General features: G+C 37.3%; 1 pseudogene; it reads right to left on the bottom strand.

Moving 5' to 3' along the window:
• LOC114281232 (O-fucosyltransferase 30-like) overlaps positions 1–21,177 on the bottom strand; it is a 93,702-nt pseudogene that overhangs the window by 9,471 nt on the left and 63,054 nt on the right.

The raw sequence follows: 21,177 nt of genomic DNA on the forward strand, positions 1-21,177 counted from the left end.
TTTTCTGAAATTTTCTAGAATTCTAAATAACTAATAAACACACATTAAATTAGAAATAAAAAATTCCAGAATCTGATAAACTAAAAAATTATTCCAGTAAATAGTAAAACATTTCAGAAGTCTACAATAAAAAATTCAACCTCAGAAAATAATTTATGCAATACCAGAAGCATTTTAAAGCATAAATAATGAATTATAATCACAGTAAAAATACTTTTTATTTTCATAAAATTTTCAAAATTTTACAAAAGATAGAAAATATAATTCTGAGTCTAACGGTACTAACCACGCTTAAAACAAAGCTATAACAAATTAATTATGACCATTTAACGTAATTCTGAATTTAAAAAAAAAACAAACAGACCCTTATATCAGCAGCCAAGCCAGCGGAGGAAAAAACGGTGCGGCTCAGAACGCGGCTCAGCTTGCGGCTCAGCGCACGGCTCGGCGCGCGGCTTAGCACGTGGCGCGCGTATGTGGCGTGGAGGGCGCGCGCGTGAAAAGCGCGGAACAGCGCGCACGTGGAGGTGCGTGAGAGCGCGTGAGAGCACACGGAGGCGCGTGAGAGCGCGTGGAGGTGCGTGGAAGCCTCCCACGGCGTCAGGTGGCGCGTGAGGCCCACACTCCGCCTTCCAGGGTGTTTTCTGGTTCGATTTTTGTACTGCCAGACTCCATTTTTCACAACAAAAACATTTATGGCATTAAAAATAACATTTAATGAACATAAAAATGAAGTGTATCACATGCTCAATCAATGAGAGTTGAAGTGCAAAAAACCGTGCACTTCATCTTCCTCCTCCATTAATTTTCATGCATATAATGTGTATATATTTATATAAAAAAAATACACATATTTTAATGCCTAAAAAATAAGCACGAAAAAAAAACCCATATAGGCTCTGATACCAATATAAATCATAAAGCATTATAAATTAACGCAGCGGATAAAAATAATTCGTATCATACCTTAATGACACAACCTCGTGGGTAAATCACGTGCTTCCAAAATCTGATCAGTCAACGAACCCAGCAGTGGAGTGATACTACAAAATGAGTATCACCCATACAAGTCACAGTGCAAAATGGCTTGATCATTGTTTTCTGGGAGAGAGACAGAGAGAGAGTCTGGGAAAAAAGGTTATGGGTAAAAACCACATAGCGTATATCTGATATACATATATCTTTAGATTAACCATATAATCTGATATATAACCAATATCTATCTATCTATCTAGCTATCCCTATCTATTGATATGATAGATATAGATATCCTAAATGGTTATCCAAATAAGTTTTGAATTCAAATTCAAACTTACATGGATAAGGTTCAAAAGGTTCTAAGGGTCATGCCACATGGGCGCTCAATTTCTAACCAAAACACTGAAATCTGTTACTCGAACATCTGAAGCAATTACTAATTTTGAAATATTAGTTACATCAGCCATGGATACGTATCTGCAACTAGTAAATTAAGTAAAATATCATAAAATAACTCTAAATTAATCTTCTATTCAATCAAAAACCAAACATGGTGATACGACTATGATAGCTATAGGCAAGCCAAGCAAACAAAAAGTTCATTATTATTACGAAATTCAGCAATATTTCCACAATAGAGTACATGTGCGAAAAATAGAAGAAAAACCCAATTATAGCCAGGACATAATCTTGAGATCCAAGTATATAAATGCATTTGTGTGTATATCTATTTTTTTATATAAAGAACACAACTCAAAACAATTTTGAAGCTTTGTCACGCCTTTTCCCCCCCAGGTATGCCTATACTGTTAACTGGTCCAGTAAATGCACCAAATAGTTTTCAAATTCAACCCATTTTACTCGTTCATCAGTTTTCCAAAAAATTTAGATGTAAAATTGCAAACGCCTTTGTCACACTTTCTTTTTCTACTTCAAGAAACCCATATTGTTAACTACTCCCATAATAACTGCTTTCAAATTGAACCCATTTTCCTCATTTGTCGAATTGCCAAAAAATTTAGATGTAAAGTTGCAAAAAATTAACAGGACTTAAATTAGACCCACAATCGATCTTGAGAAACTGAACAATTCACATCTATACAAAGTTCTATATATAAAGAACATGTACATATATACATATATATGATCTCAAATTACTTGCCTACGACTCTGAATGAGCTCAATCGTGTGGTTCCAGACAGCAAAACGAAGCTGGTTGGGACTCAAAACCGTAAATTTAGGGCAACTATCAAGAACAACTACGTGGTATCTAGAACCGGAGGGACAATTAGGGTTCGATTGAGTGTCGCGGCCATCAAAATGGCGTTCTTGAGCTCAGACAATTGGTTGTTGAACCCACTGTGGGGGTCTTACTAGTGGAATTTCTCTCTAGCTAGGGTTTTCTATGAGGTGTAGAGGTGAGGGGACTGAGCTTGGGGGGAATTTTTAAGGGTGGAGAGGAGAGAATTGGAAATGTACTTGTCGGAGAGGAAGAGGAGGAGAGATGATAAGGAAGAGGAGAGAGATTGGGAGGAGAGAGGAGGGTGATCTGAGAGGGGTTTCTTCTTCCATCCGATGTTTGTTTTGTTGTTGAAGTTAAGAGATTCCATCACACACACACTCTCTTCTTGGGTGATCAAAATTACTAGTTTTGATTTCAATTGGTGGTGGTGGTCTAAAAATGGTTCCATGATTTAACAGTACTGATTGGTTGTTGAGAAAAATATGTAAGAAAATGGAAAGAAAGAATAATTTTGTTGGGAGAGAATTCTATTACACATTCCCATATCATATATATATATATATATATATATATATATAATTATGATCAATTTTTTTTAGTTTTTTTTTTAAATTATGATTAAAAAATATGAGGTATATTTTTGTTATGTTTGGCTTTGGTGTGATTTTACTTTTTAATTTTCTTTTTTCTTTTTTCCTTTGTTTTAATTTTTTGAAAACATATTTTTAGATTTTATAAATGTTTTAGTTTTAATATTTAGATTACCAAAATGATTCGAACCCCCTCGAGGAGTGATCCCCTCTGGGCTTTGATTGCCCTGATTTTTTATTTATTTCCCTGATTTTTTATTTATTTATTTTTTCTTCTCCTCCTCCAATCACTAACTCCTACGTGTGTGTGGGGGTGGTGGAGGTTGGTGATTGAGGGGGTCTCAATGGTCAGGATTCATCTTAAGAAAATTCAATGGTTTAGGTCATTTCAAAAAAAAATAATTTTTTATTTTTTATTTTTTTTAATCGAGTAATTTGAGCCGTTAGATTATCTTTGGATGAATCTTAACCATTGCAAGGAGAGAATTAAGTAGAGAGCACAAGGAGAGAATCCTTGCTCAATCACTTCTCATTTAGATTATATGTATTTAAAAAGTTAAAAAACAAAGACAAAATTTGACTTATAGTAGTAAATAATTTTACTAAAGATTGAAAAATGCAAAAAGTAAAAAACTTTAAGGTAAATTACAAATATGAGAAATATTAGAGATTCCAAATATTTTACCAAATGTCTTATATGAATGTGGGATTCACATATGAAACATTTGGTAGAACATTTAGTAAAATATTTGAATTTCTAGCATTACTCTATAAATATCTGTTGAGATTTGATTATAATACAAATCCTCTCTATGGTTTTGGAAATTATATTCATGTTTTTAATTTCATAATAAACTTTTCCTTTTATTAATAAATCATCAAGTCAATTAAAAGTTTTTAATGATATTAGAAATATATTTTAATTAATCATTTAAATAATTTTATTATTGTATAAGAGAGCAATTATGATTTTTTTTTTGTTAATTTTGTTAAATGAAAAATTCTAACAATGAGATATTTGTAATTTTTCAAATTATAAGGGACAATTTGTACTTTAAGAAAATCTCAAGAAATATATTTGTAATTTATCCAAAACTTTAAAACAAGTTTAAAAAATTCAACCCAAACAAAGTTACAATTGAAAATTATTTTACACCAAAAGTTTAATATGAAAGCATCAAATGTTTTAGTATTATTTTTACTTTTCTTAAAATGAAAACCGCGAAAGTGAATTTGATACCACACGGGAACTACTCGGGGAACTACTCTCATTTTATTGATATTGAAAAAAAACCCATTAGAACGTCTTGACCCACAAAAAAACAAAAAAACAAAAAAACAAAAAAATAAATGTTTAAAATTAAGATCACTTTTGGAAAGGTAATAAAAGAATTAATTTATTGACTTATTTGGGCCACATCATTTCTTTATTTTTTTTGTACACTTTTTTTAAAAAAAATCAAAAAAAGAAAAAAAGAAAAAAAGTCTCCTTCCAAAATAGACCTAAGTGAGCTTGATTATTATTGTTTTATCATTGAGTTCTTTTTCTATATATTATGTCTATATAAGGACATCTCTAACGGTGTATCTTTTTTCCATTAAATTTGAGTAAAAATTTGAATAAACGTTTCATTTAATATCAAGTGCTCTAACGGAGGTATTTAAGACTTTATCAAACCACTGATCGACTGGGCGGACGACTGGGTAGATGTCCAGTCGGTCAACCGGCCAGTGTAAGTTTTTCACAAATTTTTGCAAAGAGATGGCCATTCAGGGAGACATCCGGTGGTGAAAATGCGATGGCTATGAACAATGAAATGATGAAAGGTCCAGGCGTCCTCAATTTGGTGAAAGATTTTTGATATCCTTAATTTGATATTCTTTTGATGAAACTATTAGAGGGTAAAAAAAGTTAATTTTTTTTATTAAATTTCAATTTGATGATCCATTTGATAAACTATTAGAGATGGTCTAAATGAGGAGGCTTTTCCATGATTTTATGTAAAACTAGTGATTACATTATTTCTTTTAAGTTTCTGCGACACTGCAAATGGTTGAGTATATATTTGAGTAACAGAAGTGGTGAAAGTATTTTATGTGAATTAGTTAATAGAAAGTTATAGGATAAATCATACTAATCTTTTTCAATAAAAACAAAAAAAAAAATACACCAAGTCTTATAAGTTTGTCAAAATTAAATTGTGCTTGCTTAATTTTTTTTTTTAAATTTATGCAATACTTCCAGCAATCATTCATTATTTTATTTATATATATATTTTCATGGTTGTAGAAATCAATGTTGTAGTTTGTACTTTTCTTTTAAAATTTTTGTTAGTATATATGTTCGCCTCCTATGTTAGAATTCTAAGTCCGTCTCTATTTATTATGACTTGGTTGTAATTCTTTATGATATTAGTTATGCCTTAATTATGACATATAATAGTTGTTATTTTAGTTATGATTGAAGAAGTCTTTGATTATACTTCAAGAGGTGTTTGGTTATTACCCGTTTTGGTATTTATGATTTAGTTATGACTTATTATAGTGTTGATTATGAACTATCATGGTTATAATTTTGGTTGTGGCTCAAGTGATAAATCATTATGCATTTTTTTTTTATACATTGAAATAAACCATTGTGCTTGTTTTAGTTATGGCATTTATAATATTAACAATACAAATTGTTATAACTTATATACAAAAAAAGGAGTATTTATTATAAAAATATGCCGAATATTGTATAAGTGAAACATTTCTTGACATTAATTAATTTGAAGTCTCTGCCATATTGAATGCTATAAAATATATATATATATATATATTCGTTTGGGAAGTGATTATTTTTTTGACTTTTTGACCATTTGATTATTTTAATAGGTTATTTTAGTTTTTGTGTTTGGGAAGTTGGGTTGAATTTTTTAGTTAATTGTTGTATTAAAAAATGTGTTTCAAATGATGTTGGAGACTAAGCCTTCATTTGGGATGTGACTTTTTGGCTTTTTAGCTATTTTAGCTTAGAGCTAAAAAAGTCTTGTTTGGGATAATTTTTTTGGCTTTTTTGAAATTATGAGAGAAAAAATGAAATGATTATGGTTTGGATGTGATGTTTAGTCTTATTGGATTTTAGCTTAAGGTTAAAAAGTCTCGTTTGGGATAAATTTTTTGACTTTTTTGACTTTTGTGAAAGAAAAAATGAAATAATTATGATTTGAATGTGATGTTTTGTCTTATTGGCCTAAAAATCTTATTGTCTTTTTGTGACTATTTTAGTCCAAACTCTACATGCCAAACAAAGCCTAAAATGACAATTTGTCCCTAACTTACATTTTTTCAAAATTAGTCTAAAGAGACAATTGTCATTTATTACCTATGGTGATAGACTGTCAATGTAATAGTGACTTAGGCTACTCTCATTTCCTTTTTTTTTTTTTTTTTTTTTAAAGAAGAAAACATAGGTCAGTGCTTTAGGTTACTATTTAAAACTATTTAACTTCTTTACGCTGTGTTTAGTTAGGAGATTTGGGAAGAGATTTAGAAAAGAAAATAGAAATGGTAGGAAATGAGAATAAAATATACCTATATTTTACCTAATTTGACACACATTTTCCTTTTCTATTTTTATATCCATTCCCAAATCCTTCGATGAAATACAACATTAACACTTAAGACTATTTTAATCCAAACCTAGGTTCCCATATATGTGTGTATCACTCCTCGACAAATTTTATGTTTTTAAGGAACCACTATCGTCATGGTTGAGACACTAAGTGGTATTGTAAAAACCCTTGTTAGAAAACACATAAAAAAACACTACCAAAAATATTCCAAACGACATGCAAAGTAGAAAAGCACAACGCAGAAGAGAAAATTGAATCTTCTTATGCCCCGTTTGTTTTTAGAGATAAAATAAAGAAATTAAAAGTGAGAAAATTAATAGTGAGGGGATTATTAGTGAGAAAATTAGTAAAATTATGTTTGTTTTGATGATAGTTGTTAGTGTGGGGATTGTTAAATTATTTTTATAAAAAATAAATATAAAATAATAAAACAAATAAAATTATGATTTTTATTTGACAAAAAAATTAAACATTAATGTTAAAAAAATTTCCCAACAAATAAAAAAAAAATTAAATAAAATTTGCAGGTGATCGGCCGAACGACTTGCCGGACTTTCAGGCGGACGTCCAGTAACACCCTAAGTCGAACGGACTAACTTCTAATACCACCTCCTTGCCCAGACTAACAATCCGCTTGCCCAAGGCGTTTCACAATCCGAACGGACTACTAATTTGGAGCACCATAACACAAAACAAACATGATATATGGTTATTGTTCATGATTGTTTGTCCGCTCCAAACTGCTACAGCAGCAAGCAAACAGACCCTTAGATACACTTTTTTATAATTATAATATTTCATAATAAGTGCTTGTTTGGCATTTGTTAAAATAACACATGCTATTTTAGCACATTATCCTATTTGGGTCACAATCATTTTATTTGGGTCGTATCACCTATCTACCACATCACTTCAAACCCAACTCATATATTATATTTTTTCGTAAAAAATCAAAAAGTATACTAATCTAGCACTTCTCAAACAAATATCATAATAAATTGTAATTTTCTTTTATCAAAATAATTTGTAACATTATTTACAAAAAAAATTATTCATAACATTTGCACTAACTAATAAAAGGCCTTGGTCAAAATAAAACTACTTACACATTTTTTTTTTGACTTATAAGCAATTAAACGAAAAGAAAAAATTAACTTATTTTTTCTAGTTTTAACTTTACTTTTTTTTTTTTTTTGGCACAAATCTAAATTCAAGATCTACACCCATTTTTTTTTAATACATTGGATATTGAGGGGTATCTAATCCACACACCCTCTTGATCTGGTCATCGGCTAGTTGTGACGGACGAAAAAAAAATAAAAAATAGAAATAGAAATAGAAGATATTTGTCCTTTCAACAATATTTATATTTAGAATATAATGATAATATCATGAGATATTATTTTATTGAATCATTGAAATAAGAGTCTTAAACGAGGTCAAATAGGCAATCACTCATTCAGCTAAGTAGAACATAAAATTAGTTTCACCTCACTTTTTTTTGTCAAAACTAGTTTGCTTGATGAAATATAATGGAATAAAATAATTATTCATTAATCTTTATGAATAACTATTAGTGTGTTTGATTTTAATTTTTTAGAAATTGAGTTTTTTATTTTTCGTATTTTTTTGTTTTTAGTGAATATTTTTAAAATTTCAAGTAATTTTTTTACTTTTTTAGATGCACTTTACTTAGATGTATCTAAAAAGTAAAATATTTGCGAACAAATATTTTTAAAAATTAACAAACACAGAAAATTACAAAAAAAAAACTAAATTGTCATATATATATTTTTATATTTTTCGTATTTAGTGAATTTTTTAAAGATTTTCTTCACAAAAATTATACTTTTTAAGTGTATTTATGTTAGGTATGTCTAAAAATTAAAAAAATTATTTAAAATATTAAAAAACTTCAGTAAAAATAAAAAACAAAAAAACATAGGAAAAATAAAAAGAAATTTTTTTTTCTGAAAAGTGAATTCTAGAAACCAAAACCAAGAGAGTGTATGTTTTTACAATTGGAAATTGTTTCATTTGTAATACACTTTTTTTTATCATTTTATTAGTGAATCAAATGAAAAAATGAATATTACGTAAAAATGATCATTTCTAGTAAACCAAATAAAACATGTGAGATACAACCTTGCTCCCCAATATGGTAATGGAGGCTAACAAACAGAAAATATACTAACTCTAAATATTGAATTAGAATCTTATCCAAACAATTGACGTGTGCTATGAATTCTACTTTTATATTGTGAGCACTGTACTTAGAATAAATCTCAATTACACCATTGATTTTGTAAAGCAAATTTTTTAAATGTTTAATGTTATTGGGGCAGTTAATTAACCAAGTCCCCCAACTCATGATCTTTTTAGATAGTTTCTTTCTTTTTTCCTTTCTTCATTGTCACCCCTCCACATAACTAAAACATGTCTTTTTCTCAAAAGATTTTCAACATATGCGCATACAAAAATGTTGGACATCCAACATGGTCCAACTCATTGAACTCAATGAACCTATTGACATCATATTCCATTGTGAAAGTGATTAACCCAAAGCCTCTCAACCCTTCCATGTCCCGCCCATGGAAAAGTTTCCTCACCCATTTATATTTTAGTCTCTATGCCCTCCCTGGACTCTTTTATACTCTTCTTCATCACCCAATCCATGCAAAAAAATTTCCCTTCTCTATATGGTCAATGGAATCCCAAAAGTAAATTTACATTGTCTCTAGCTCTTAGTGCCACCAAACTCTCTATAAAAAAAAAAAAAAAAGAAAAAGAAAACACCTCATACATTGAAAACCATAAACTTGGTAAAAATACTAATAGCTTCTCTGCTTTCCCTCTTTCTTAATCTTATACTCTATACATTTGATTTTTCATATTTATCATTGTGTTATAACTCATTCTTATCCATCCTTTCTAGATCATAATCAGCCAAACAAGGCATTAAATCCAAGACATGAACAACAACAACAACATCAATGTCTTATTTATCAGCTGGAGGACCTTTTACCTCTCCCACTACCACATTCGGCCCTCGCCCACTTCCCGCCACGCCATCCTTGCCTTTCTCACTCCGGTGCTCCTCGACTTCATCGAACTGAAATTTCAAGGAAAAAATGTTTCTTCATTCAAACGCACCAAAAGGCCATATGAGTTGCCATTGCTAGTCTGATCTTGCATTGCTTTGCCTACGAAGCTGAACTCCGATTACTGGCCTATTCCCGCGTAATTAGCCGTGGAATGGTGGTGCTTGGTTCAGTTTCTTCAGTGTCTCTGACTTCCATTCTTTTCCCAGGTAATGGCAGACATGTGTTCTATCAATTGTATGCTCTATTTTTGGCAAGCGAGTCGGCGGTGATTCGCCATCGATTCCAAATGGTGTGGAACTGGGTTTATTAGAGAATCATCAGTTATCTTCTGCGAGAATGGCAACGGCAAATAGGTCGTGCCAGGAACAGCAGAGACCTGCTTCCACAGAATGTGTAAGAAGTGAAAGCTATGGTGGATTGAGTGTTGTTTGTGAGTCTATATAAGTGTCTCTGCTCTGTTATGCTCTGTTCTGTTACTCCCCTGTTTTGTCAAGTGAAGATGTTGTTGAATTGTCTGAGTTACTTTATGTGTATGTAATGCTAATTGGGATTGGCATAATAAGGTTTCTACAAACCCATTTTCTTGTAAAAACTTCCTAAAATAAATTAAATAAACACACACGGATCCTTGTCCTTTTTTCAAAGTTTCTAAATGTGTAAACATCCTAAAAAGTTATGAAGTAATGTCCTAAATGTCAATATCAGATATTGCTTAGAGAACAAATGTGTAAATGAGCTCTTTGGTCCCCTTGAACCCTATTAAAATAGTGAATATGAATTTGAGCGATGTAATTATGGATTTGTAGAGTTAGATTTGGATTCAAGCTTATCGAGAAGTATTGAACGCCTTGTTAAGGTTAAGCATCCGCCTAGGTCAGGATGAGCTGGGCTACGAAAATGATGTCCAAGCTTGCTTGTAGATTAAGCCCGGCAAGTTTTATTGACAAAGCAAGCAAAACAGCAAGCCAAAGCCTTAGGTCCAGGTCCAAGTCCTTTCCAACAAGCTTTGCCTAGACGGGCTGTCAGAATGGTGTCCATGTTTACTTGCAAGCTAAGCTCAACGAGCTTTTACCCCAAACGGGTAGCCTAGTTGGTCAATGAATTTTCCCTAATATGCCTAACTCAAGTTCACTCTTATCGGTGTAGACGTCCCCGAACGCCTCGGGAGGGTGGGTCCCGTTCCGTTTTGTTCATTTGGGCTCACTACAGTTCAGGACTCTAAAATTGTCACGGTTCTAAATCTGAACCAAAGAGTCCAAATCCGGCAAATCGTTTTGAGAAAACAGATTTTGAAAGAAGTGCCAAACATGGACTGCTTTGCCAGATACAGAGTCGCCACCTAAATGTTTTATTTTGGGGAAATTTAGGAAACCATGACTCGTTTGCCTAAGGCCACGTGTCCGTCATCACCAAAGTTGCCTCGGGTTGGGAACTTAGGTACGATTGGGGAAGGTCACTTCGTGAGCACCCCCGCTCGCCCGATCAAAGATCGGCCTCTACTAACCATGATATCTATTTTTGAAAACATTATGCGTTCTTATTCCGGTTATTAGCCTAGATTTACTATGTGATGCGCACAGCATACAAGTATAGACTGGGTCGCCTGAATTGGAACAAAACATTTCATGTTTGTTTTTGAAAATGGTTTGATGGTGCTACCCGCAAGTAGGCTAAGACGTGGATTTGCCACCCTCGGGTGGGCTTAGAAAAACATGATTTTGCCACTATCTAGTGGGCTTAAAAAAAAAACTCACAGTCAACGAATTGTTCCAATCCAAATAACCCAACCTTCACCCACAGGCATTCAGGCTGTTATATCACATAAACAATTAGCCTCATGGTAAGCATGCTATCATGGCAGTCACTCACACGCATGCAAGGATGCTAAAGCATAAAACTTACCGAGTACTCCAAGCCAAAACAGAAGCTAATTAGAAATCCATGCATGATCCTAATTATACAGAAATGCCTAATGCAACACATGCAAGAGTGCAACTATAGCAGGCTCGGCTATTCTAGACATGGCATGTGAAATGCTACAGCTAACATGTATTCAATTTGGAATTGAAAATACAATGCAGTTAGTATGATGCACCGAGCCCGGTGCGTGCAAAACAAATGAATGAATGCAAACATGCTATCATACTGTATGGTAATTGAAACATGCCCTAATCTAACCATCATAAGCAGGTAAATAAAAGGGAGAAAGACGTGGGGTTGGAAGACATACATCGCACGCACGCACACTTATTATAACATTGCCCTCGCTCAGAGAGTCCGAATAAATAATATACAGTCCCAAATGAATAATTACAGTCCAAATATGTACAAAAACCCTAATTAATTAGCAAATTAAATTAGGAAAGCAATAAATTGGCATGCAAGCCAGGGACTGCCTCAAATCTGCTCCGGATGATGAATGATGCATGCTTGGGTTGCCTTGTGCGAAAATCCACTGCGATGCCCCGGTTTGCCTCTGTTTGCAATTTTTTTTGGAATGTGTGCCAAGCTCCGGAAGATTGCCGATTTCTGATTTGCTGTAACAGAGGGCAACAAAGGAGCATGTCAAAGTATTTTCACATATGTATGCATGACTACTCTTCAGGGAGTGTAGTCCTCGATCCTCGTGCCACCAATCGCGCATATCGATGCATGATGGCCGAGGAGTCGAATTGCACGACTCAATATGAAATGAATGCACATATAAACACAACAAGACCTAAACTCCATCATGGCTAATCCGGAGTGTCGGTGACTGGGAATTGAGACACGTTCCGTCACTCGAAGTATGAAACGTCCCTCGTTTCCCGTGCTCGGGCTAACTCCTATCCCAAGCACAATGCAATATGCATGACATGCATGAATGCAAAAAATATACAACCTAACATGCACAATGCTATGAGATGGCATACACAATGCACGATGTAACAAGGCATACACAATGCTCTAACATACAACCTAGCATACGCAATGCTATGAAATGAAATGGCATACACAATGCACAATGGACTTACACCAACATGAGTGGACCTCAGCCACGCTCACATCAGTGGCCATGAGATCAAAATGAGACACTCGAAATGCGTGCACACATGCACGCAAACCGAGGACCGATCCTAAGGCACAAATGCCACTCTAACAAGGCATGGCAAGGCACGGAATATGGCATACAAACATGCAAGTTTCAGCACTGAAATGTGATGCAAAATGATCACGAAACATGGAAACCTGGCACCCGATGCATGGAATGGCCCCGAAACACAAAACTAGGCATACACATTGGCCTATAGCTATACAAAACATGCATTATTTTATCATGAGGCTTGAAGACAGATGCAATACAGTCCCAAAACATGCATATTTTCAGTTTATAACAAGTCCCAAAAATGAATGCAAATAGGGCTAATCTATCATGCAAAAATGGCCCCAAAAGAGGGATTAAACACAAAGGGACAGCAGCTGGCTCCAAATGGCAAAGAGCCCTTCAGCAAAGTTGAAGAGGGGCTCAAAACAGGGCACTTTACAGTTTATATTAAGTCACGAAAATAATCACAAATAAGGCCAAACTATCATGCAAGAAAAGACCTAAAAGAGGAGTAAAGAGACAAGTGGCAGCTTCTGTTCTCAAACAGAGGAGATCCCTTCAGCAATGTTGAAGAGGGGCTTAAAAAAAGATATTTTAAAGTTTATATAAACATCCAAAACAGCTCACAAATAGGCTTCAAATATTATGCAAAAATTGGCCTAAAAGAGAGATAAAGAAGCAAGTGATAGCAGAAGTCCTCAAACATAGGAGAGCCCTTCAACAATGTTGAAAAGGGGCTCAAAACAAGATATTTCACAGTTTATGGAAAAGTCCAAAACAACTCAGAAATAGGCCTAAAATACTATGCAAAAATAAGGCCTAAAAGAGAGTTAAAGAGGAAAGTGATAGCTGTAGGTCTCAAACAGAGAAAGACCCTTAATCAAACATGAAAAGGGGCTCAAAATATGACTATTTACAGTTTAGGTCAGAGCCCGAAAATGCAAGCAAGTATGGCTTAGATACAAAGAAAAAAAAAGACTAGAAAAATGGAAGAAAATGACTCACCCTTGTAGAACCAAACTTCAGCAGCTTTTGGACCAAGGAAAGGTGCTCCTAAACTCTGAAAAACAGCCTCAAGTTGGTGGAAGTGGAGTGTGGGTTGATAGGCTATGAGTTGGTGTAGAAATGGTCCAAGAACGAAGGTGTTTTGAGGCTTGGAAGAGAAGGAGAGGGAGGATGAATGCAAGAGCTCCAATGGATTTTTCTAACCCCTCCAAAATGCAGCTGAGGGTGCTGGTTTTATAGGGAAAGGAGTGGAGGAAAGGAGGGAAAAATGGGGGGGAAAACCTATTCAAATTTCCCCCCAAAAGGAAAGACCCTCGGGTATAGGGTCTGGAGGAAAACAAATTGCACTCCTGGAACACACTTGGGGAGGGGTCATGGCTGGCCAGCTCAAAAGGGCCAAAATGGTCATCCAACCAGGTAGGTGGCCGGCCTGCCACCTTTTCTGGTCGGCCTGCTACTTTTTAGGACAAAAAATGGGTCTGCCGGAAAGAAAGGTGGTCGGTTAGTGATAGGGAAGTCCAATATGGCCGTTCAAGTGTCCAAATTGAAGCCCCAGAAGTTAGCTTTCCAATGGCGTAAACCTTGCATTAAAATTCCTCCTGTGGAAGATATTATGCTTGTTTTGGTGAAGCCGTACAGATTCAGTCCAACCGGAGTGATGCCCTACTTCAATCAACCATATCTCCCCCGTCCGGAATTGGCTTTAGGAGATTCTTGAGTGAAAAATGAAGCTCCGGAAGTCTTATTTCCAACGGTGGTGGCCTCATAGCTTGATTCTAAGTATGCGAATGAATAGGCCCGATTCGGCAAGGGCTGCTTGACTCTTTCTTAACAGTTCATGCCCATTTTCTCCCCCAACTGGGTTTCTTCCCTCTTCTCTTCTTTTCTTCAACTTCAGACCCCTAAGTAAGGTGTTTTGAAAGATTTTTCAAAGATTTCATCTCTCTTTCATTCATTTATGCTTTGTCCTTGCTTGGTTTACCGAAAAGCGCAACATTTAACAAAATGCGAGCGTTGGAACATCGTAGAAACTTTATTTGAAAAATGTTTTGAAAGAGAGGGCTTTAAGGTCTAAAATCTTTTGATCAAGATTGTTTTGGTCAAAAAAGGGGTATGACGTTGAGTTTTGACTCTCTCCTTGCCGAAGAAATTGAACCTTTCCCCTGCACACCTTTCTTTACCATGTAAACCATCAATCGCATCCAAGTCTTAAGGGCGGTCAAAAATGGGGTGTCTACAGTTGCCCCTCTTTGATAGAACTCGGAATTCAAGAAGTGACGGGAGCGAATGTCAAAGCCTAGAGACGACCCATTTTTGACAAGGGCGAAGACTTAGACAAATAGGCGAGATAAACAGAGATGCGCCCGCAGGGGTGCCCACAGGCAGGGGACAAGATGCAAAATGATATGCACAAAGCCAGACGTAACTTATGATTATGCAAAGGCAGCCGTAGCGAAGCAATCATACACAATGAATGCGACAGTTTAAGCAGGCGAATGAAATCAAACCAAACTACATTACATGCAGAAAGGATGCAAGAGATTTATGCAATTCTCACCACGTCTCACACGGAGAATACAATACCGTCCGGTTCATCTGGTCGCACCAACTTCAAATGAACCGTACATACAATATCGTGCCTCATGCTGCTGGGGATCTTTTGCTTCTTCTCGGTTGAACTGCAGGTATTACTTTTCTCCCTGACTATGGTCGCAGCTTTCTCTATTCTCCAACAGGGTGACAAACTAGGTTGATTCGGTATTCAGAATTGAGGCGCATACATATGCTATCTCAATCTATGGGGCTGCCATACAGATTTCAAGCCAAGGATATACCCCTGGGTATTTAAACCAGACTTTAGTCTCGGAAATCCCGAACCTTTGCGTTCTAGGCAAGATCCATTCGAACTCTAGTTTCCACCGTCTCAGTTGATCTCCTAGGAACTCACTGCTAGCACAGGAAGGTGGCTATACCAGACCACTGGAAGTCGTTCGGGCACGACAAACACCAAAGGAATTACACCTTTAGAGGATTTAAGTTCTCCTAGACCAAAGGGTGCACAAGACAGTGCGATGCAGAGTGAATGTACAAAACAGTGCTAAGAAGATGCACAAAATAGTGCGATGCTAAAGGTGTACAAAACAGCGCTAAGAAGATGCACAAAATAATGCGATGCTAAAGGTGTACAGAACAGTACGAGCATGGTGAATGCACAAAACAGTGCGGTATAGATAAGCAGCACAAGATAGCGCGATGCAATGCACTAACAAGTGTAGGTGGGATGCGCAAGATAGCACGAATGATACAATGTAATGCACAAAACAGTGCGATACGCTAAATAGCACAAGTGCAAACTGCACAAAACAGTGCGATGCGCAAGAAAGCGCGAGTGATTACGAATGCGGAAGTGCACAAGACAGTGCGATGCGCAAAATAGCGCGAATGTAAACTGCATAAAGCAGTGCGATGCGGTGCGCAAAATAGCGCGAATGTAAACTGCACAAAATAGTGCGATTGAGGTGCGCAAAATAGCACAAATGATAAACTGCACAAAATATTGCAATGCGCAAGAAAGTGCGAGTGATAAACTGCACAAAATAGTGCGATGCGCAAGAAAGCGTGAGTGATTTGAAATGCACAAGACAATGCGATACGCTAAACAGCGCGAGTGATTTGAAATGCACAAAACAGTGCGATACGCTAAACAGCGCGAGTGATTTGAAATGCACTAAACAGTGCGATACGCTAAACAGCGCGAGTGATTTGAAATGCACTAAACAGCGTGAGTGATTTGAAATGCACTAAACAGTGCGATATGCTAAACAGCGCGAGTGATTTGAAATGCACTAAATAGTGCGATACGCTAAACAGCGCTATTGATTTGAAATGCACTAAACAGTGCGGTACGCTAAACAGCGCGATAGATATGCAATGCACAAAATAGTGCGAGTGAGATACAAAGTGTAAGTGCACAAGACAGTGCGAGTGAATGCATGTTCTATGCAAATGAGCTGCATTTTCTATGCAAGTATGGAGGAGTGCATTTTCTATGCAAAAGATACAAGCATTTTCTATGCAAGAAACAGGAGCATATTCTATGCAATATTGAAAGCATATTCTATGAAAAATCGAAAGCAAGCATATTCTATGCATGAATCATAACGATGCGCGGCACGCATGTAACAAAAGTGTATGTGAAAGTGCATGTTCTATGCAATGAAAGGGCATCAAACATGTACTCTGGTGCCTCCGATTTACCTTTCGGAGGACTTTGTAACACACTCAGCTCAAAAAGGGCACACCCTGATCATATTGGCAAGATATAACATTTGCATGTGAAACCCTCGAGTGCTACTTGGACTGCCATTTTCACTTGAAACAGGCTTACACTTAGGGTCGAGATACACTCATACTCCAGAGAAACGGCGAGGCCTGAGAAAGTGCACTTGGAATGCAGTCTCGGATTTTGCTAAAGTTGAAACATGCTAAGATGCTCCAAATTTTCCCTCTTTTCTTTTGCTTTGCAGTCCGGAACCTAAATAACTTCAGATAGGTCTTTGTTTTACTATTCTGACATGACCTGGGTTGAACCCTGTGGCTTTATGAAAGAACCAATCCTGTTTTGCACAAATGTGGAGAACGACACGGCACTCTGAGCACAAAACGATTTTTGAAATTGAAATGAGAAACGGGTTCTCAACCGGGTATTGAGCCTACAACTGCCCACAGCCAAAACGACTCAACAATGGAAAACAAAGGTAAAACAACCTAAACACAACTCAACAAAGGAAAAACAAGGTAAAATGACCTAAACATGTATTGACACTCAAACGACTCAAAACAAGAATCGAGACAAACAAAACGCACAAACACAACACTTAGCTGTGTTACAAAGGCAAGATACCTCTTGGTGCACGAGGAGCCAGTTTCTCCGGGTATTGTTTCCCACCCTTTCTTATTTGTGATTCTCACATCACTCGGCCCTCAGGCTCGGCTTTTCTCACAAAACCCTTTTCTCACTTTTTCTCTCAGCGCACATCTATCTATTCTTCAATCTCTCATTTTTTTATCCCTCCCCTGAGTGGTTGACGGATAAACAGAAAGTTGCGGGTTCTTGCCCCTAGTATTCCGCTAAATTCTTCTTCTTGTTCACAACAGTGAGTTTCTCCCACAGAGGGGCTGCGCTACAACTAAGCGTGTAGCGAATCTGCAGCTGATATCGGCTGTCGATGCTCTGCCGGGGAGTTTGGACGTGGTTAGATCTGTCCAGATGAGGGAGTGGGATATCTTGATCCATTCCAGTTTGTGCTTCGCACTTGGCTTGATACCTCGTTGCTTGGAGGATGAGAGAGCTTTCAGCTTTTTTGTTGACAGTTTCAGTTGTGCCCTTTTTGGCAGGGATAGTGCCCTTCTTGGCAAGTATGGTGCCCTTTCTGGCAAGTATGTTGACAATGGGGAAAAGACAGAACACTTGACTCAACTATGCCCCTAGTTCATCATTTCGACCATTTTTTTGTTTTTGGCTTTCTACTAAAACAATTTTGACCAAAATGAGAGTTAGATTAACATGCTTGTTCAATTTTCTGATTCAAAATCATGCAAGTTAGGTTATGAGCACTGAAAATTTTCCTTTTTTGGGTCCAAGAAAAAGGTCCAGTTTTGGAAAAATGGAATAGTTTTTCAGAGAAGATCAGTCAACCTTAGTAAAAATTCTCAAAAACTGTTTTTTCAAATGACCACTGCTCAACAAGCATAAAACCCACTCTCGGGATGCACAACCTCAGATTCAAAGGAAAATTGCTCCTTGCTTGAGGGGAGCTGCATGGCAACGGACAGTCGCCCCTTGTTTGAACGGCACTGCAGCGCATTGAATGGCAACGGAAAGTTGCCCCTTGTCTGAATGGCCCGGCAACGCGTTGTAGTCAGTCCTCAGAGTGACGAACACAACCAAATTCTCGGATACAGAGAAAGCGAAGATGATCAAAACCATTACATGGGCACAGTCAATTTGAAGTGTTTTACGGCTGGACTTCAGAATGAAGTTGCCTACGTATCCCAAAGATGGGAATCAAGCCTTACGTAGTTTGGGGTTAAGGTACACTCGGGTATTAACCTCTCCTTTTGCGCTCTAACTTTTGCCAAGGCCGCCCTTTGCGGGTTTTCAACCTTGCGAGCTATGTTTTTCTTCTTTTCAATTTTTGTGTTCTTTTCTCTTCTTTTCATTTCTTTTTTTGATTTTCTTTTTTTGTTCTTTTCTTTGCATCTTTCTTTTTTGTTCTTTTCTCTTTTTTGTTCTTTTTCTTCTTTTCTTGCTCTAACTTTTGCCTGGGCCGCCCTTCCGGGTTTTCGGCCCAGCGAACCTCTCAAGGGTAAAAGTATAGCTTTGTCCATGTCAAATGGTTTTGAGATCCCGAAGTTATCTGAATCCAGGAGAATGGCTGTTTTTCGTTGACGATGCAAGAGTCCATCCAATGGAGGGTGAATTTGCCCCTAGTGTTTGTGGATAGGAACTCGGTTGTCCTTCAACAATGTCTTCTTCTTTCCTCCTTTCTGGGTTTTGGCATTCTTGCCGATCTTCATCTTGGACTCTTCGAGCACATTTGAAATTCTTGCCCCTAGTTCGAGGGGTGCTCCTGATCTAGCTTCGCAAGCTTCTTATTCTGACTTTGTTGCCGCTAATTCATGGGCTGCTCTGGATCCGGCCACACAGGCCTTACATTGTAGTTGACCTTTGAACTTTCTGAGTTCTAGTCCAAGGTTTGAAAATAAGGAGTCGAGTCTCGAGGCTGAGAGTGATCCTAAGCTGCACAATCTCAAGAGCGATTCCACACAGGTCTTCGCAGGACCGCGTAAAACATTTTTTTTTTGAAATCTTTTAAGAAAACAACTAATCGCTTGCGTTGAAGACGGTGTGGGGATCCTTCTCAGTACTCACGTTAACAAACATGATTTCATTCATTAAGGGCTTAGCACGCCTCTCTTTCTCTCAATTTGGTCAAAGTTTTGCAAATCCCGAGGAATTCCTTCCCCTTTGTTTTCATCACAATGTTCAAAAGGTTTTGAAAAACTTAGGTCGATGCAATGATTTTCAAAGCACAGAAAAGCAGGTGAAAAGCACTGTCATTTCATTCAGAACTTTTGGCACAACTGGCACAAGGCAGAAGCGAACACAAGAATGTGAAAATCACTGTTGTTCATTCAAATCTGTTGGCATTACTGGCTCCAAGAAAAAAACAGACTCAAAAGAAAGCAAAAAGACAAACACAAAACAAAACAATGATGCCCGAGGTAACACCCCCGAAATCACCTGACTATAACAAAACAGGACTGACTCGGTACAACAAGACAGACCCAACTGACTCAGTAAGAAAAGACTGACTCGGTACGACACAACAAGACTGACCTAATACCCAAGTCAAAAAGCACAAAAACTGGTATTTGCATATTGCTCAGAGTAGTGCATGCAATTCCCACGTCTGGAGTTAATCGAGTGCTGCCTGCAGGTGGTTCATCCCCCGATCACATAACATTATCCCCCCAAATTCACTGATCCAGTGCCGATAGACTTTGCTGAGCTCGGCGGGAGGATGGCCCCATTGTCAAATAGATCATGTACTTCAGGGCGAAGACGGAAGCAGTCGTCGGTAGTATGGCCAGTTTGTTGATGGTACGCGCAGTACTGGGTAGCATCATGTGTAGTCGGAAGAGGGTTCGGGAGGGGCCGAGGCTCAAGGGGTTTGAGATGGCCTTGTCCAACAAGGATTTGGAGAGCTTTGGACAAAGGCATATAGAGGGCATGGAAGACCCTCCGACCTCGGGGTTGGTACTTCAAGGCTTGTGGATTTTTGCTGGGCGCACCAGCAAAGGGATTGGCAGGTGCTGGCCTGGTTTGCCGATCTCTTCCGAGTGAAGGATTAGAGATAATAGGATCGTCTCTGGTATGACAGCCCTTCTCCCGATGTTCCCTTTGATTCAGACTGCCCCCAACTTGAGTAGTGAAAGTGTCATCCACAGCTTTTGCAACAACTGCGAGGACTTGCTCTTTGTTCAGTCCCTCGGCTTTCAAAGCCTTAATAGCGAACAGGAGATGTTCATGGGGATCCATGCCTGCCCCTACCTTGTTCTTTCCACTTTCCTCCACTTTGCTAAGGGATTGGCCTTCCTCAAATGCAGCCCGTCCCAAGATCGGGGAGCCTTTTGACATGAAGTTCCCGGTATGTGGTGTGGTCGATGATGGAGCCCATGTCCCGGAGGCCAGATCTGTCACGGTTCTTTGAAGATCTTTAATCATTCCCATCAACACAGAAGTAGTGGGTTCACGGGTTTGAGATGGTTGAGGTTCAGGTGCACCCATCATGCATAAGTCCATGCTTTCTGGGATAAACACCTCAGGCTTGGGTAGATGGGCCGGGGTGATGTATATGCTGGGGTCATAGATGGATGGCAGTATATGGATGAGATTGAGGTAGGCAAGAGATGTTTGGTCATTGGGGTCTGAAGGTGGAGCTATCGTCTGATTGTCGATGAGATTTTGGATGTCATGACGAAGGCGGTA

The sequence above is a fragment of the Camellia sinensis genome, chromosome 9, assembly GCF_055761805.1.
Source record: "Camellia sinensis isolate YWXY chromosome 9, ASM5576180v1, whole genome shotgun sequence".
NCBI classification, from domain to species: domain Eukaryota; kingdom Viridiplantae; phylum Streptophyta; class Magnoliopsida; order Ericales; family Theaceae; genus Camellia; species Camellia sinensis.